We start from the raw sequence: 2931 nt of genomic DNA, 5'->3' as shown, positions 1-2931 counted from the left end.
TTTAAATGGACGCTTATTTCATTTATCAATGAATACAAGACACTTTGTTTATAAAAAAAGACTTAGTTTATTTTATGATATATTCAATATACACACTTCAATGACGGCGGTGGGGAGTTTGTGGTAGGGGTGGTCGCAAACTGTGTAAATTTGTATCTGACTGTCTGCCTGTTGCTGTGTTCCTCTCTTTTTAATGATATCTATTCGATATTCTTGATATTGCACTTTTGCTGGTTTTCGGTCTGACCCATGACCGATTGACGTCATGGATCCAGGTTGCTACAAGTCCGGGGATTCCATTGTTTATTTTCGTTTGCCTAGATGTAGCTTAGATCACCGTTTCCTGGGACTGATACATTGTTCTTTTCCTGCTTGCCTGGATGCAGCCTAGGCCACCTTTCCTGGAATTTCCATTGTTCTTCCTGCTTGCCTGGACATTAGTTCGCTCGCACCTCTCCTTAACAGGGGCAATGAGAGAAGGGTACAAAAAAAAAAAAGTCGTAGCACTCCTTCTGAAGCCAAACCTGGGTCTCTTTAAACTTGTGGGCTGGCGCTGAGTCCTGCTGCCACATCCAGGATCTGCCAGCAGCTTCCTGATTGCACCAAGGGATCACCACACTCTTCAGCACATCCAGGTACACTGTTTAAATAATAAAAAAGTTCTTTCAGTAAATACTTGAAATGGAGCAAATGCATTTAGGTACACTTTAGTGTTTAATTTCAAGCCGACTTCGAAGATGTGAGGTGGCATGATGTGGCTCTCTCTTTAAACCAAACCAAAGACCATAACCTTTGTTTTCATCACCCTGGACACGCCCTTGTTATTCATGGCAATCCAGCGATGCATTTTGAGAGTGCTGGAAATGGTTCTGTTGTCATAATTTGAATCGGTAGAGAGCATGAGTTGTACAGCAGCACATTTCCGATCTCGCTTGTTGAACATTGTGTCACTTTCAGACATGATAGAAAGCTTCTATTGTTCTTGAGATTTGTACACAACTGGCCAACTAGTAGATGGTCTGCAACGAAAAGGAAACCCCGATTTTCATCAAACGGAAATGGAGTCATGTCATCTTTTCTACGGCGACAATTTTATCATGCCACCCTGTAGATCCGCTCAGATTCAAACACAGCATTGCTGATTCCATAGTCCAAGATAGTATCCATTATACGAAATGACACGTTCGCTCTTTTAATTATTAAGTTTTGACTCCTTTCTGACCACAAACCTCAGCAAGAATTGTTTGGAATCTATTTATTTTCCAATGTAGAACTTTTTTTTTTTCATTTTTTGTTTTTTTTTTTGTTTTAGTTTTTTGTCTTTCTTCTGAGATCGGTGTTTGTCAAGTGCTGCCTCTTTGAAGCAGTTGTCCGATCTGTTTGTAAAAAGAGAAAGAAAACAGTAAATATTGGTAATTCCAGCTCAGACTTGTGGTTCCATGGAAAACGGACTTGGCTGAGACATGTCTACGATTCTGCCTTTTTTTTTTTTTTTTTGCAAAAATGTAAAACGTAAAGAGAGACGAACCCCCCCCCCCCACACACACACAAGCAGCGCCGTAGCATATCTATTCCAGTCTATAAATCCTACTTGCAGGAATTGAGACAATCCAGCTTTCAAAAAAAATCTTTAGATGTTTCCACATACCTCTGTAATAGGCGTTGTCTGTCAGTCGGTCAATCAGTACGTCATACTAGAAGATTTCAATTAACAAATATCATTTAAGTGCGTCCGTTTTTATGAGATGCTTTATCCAGCCGTTGATCAGTCACACAAGTTTGACATGCTGTTTTTGTTGGTATGACATGCTTAAGTTTAAAATAGAACTTGATTAACAATGAGTACTAAATGACAATATTCTAAAAGGTTCAATCCTTATTAAATATGATAATAACCAAGAATAGCACTTCTATCCAATCATTGCTGACGAAACGAGAACAATACACCCCCTGTAAATTAAATAAAGGGTTCATATGGAAAAATTTAATATAGTTTCCTGTGGTCTGCATAAAAATTTCTTAGTTGAACTGTTAGGTTTTCAAATTCGGAAAGATAGAACTGGAAACTAACAAGCAGATAAAAATAGTAATCTATATCGTGGAGCGACAAAATTGTCGCTCTAGAAAAGACAACATGATTCCATTTCCGTTTGATGAAAACCGGTTTCCTTTTTTTTTTTTTGTTGCAGACTATCTACTAGTTGGCCACTTTGTGTAATAAATTGCAAACAGACGGGCTTACCTGACAAACGCTCGAGGTGTGCACTCTGCAAAGCGGGCACGTCCAAAGAAAAATGGCAAGATGGCGGCGGCCGGTTAATATTGCCAAGTAATCACGCAAAATCTCGTGTTCTCTCGCACACACGAGAGTTCAGCTTAGCATAAAAACGGGTCACGGTGAGCAAGAAGGGAGAAGGAAAAACGTAGTCAAGACAAAGACGACGCTTCTGACGACTGAGAAGAAAAAAGAGCAAGAAGTAGAAGAGGAAGAAGAGAACGATACATGAGAAGACGAGGTGTGTGCGGTTTTGAGTAAATCGAAACAGACAGAAAAAAAAACTCTGATTACACACTTATGTACAAATCCCAAGAGCGATAGGAGCTTTCTATCATGTCTGAAAGTGGCACAATGCTCAACATACAAGATTGGAGATGTGCCACTGTACATCTCATGATTTCTACTTATCCAAGTTCTGATAATGAGGCCATTGCCAGCACCCTCACAATGCATCGCTGGATTGTCATGAATAACGGAGGTTTCCAGCCATGGTTATGGTCTTTGGTGTAGTTCCAAGTGAGAGCCACATCATGCCACCTCACATCTTTGAAGTCGGCTTGGATGTACCTGGATGTGCTGAAGAGTGTGGTGATCCTCTGGTGCAATCAGGTGGCTGCTGGCAGACGCTGGGTGTGGCAGCAGGACTAAGTGCC

This window comes from Euprymna scolopes, chromosome 10, assembly GCF_053919585.1.
Source record: "Euprymna scolopes isolate OS-2025 chromosome 10, ASM5391958v1, whole genome shotgun sequence".
In the NCBI taxonomy this organism is placed as follows: domain Eukaryota; kingdom Metazoa; phylum Mollusca; class Cephalopoda; order Sepiida; family Sepiolidae; genus Euprymna; species Euprymna scolopes.
This window is presented reverse-complemented; position numbering follows the sequence as displayed.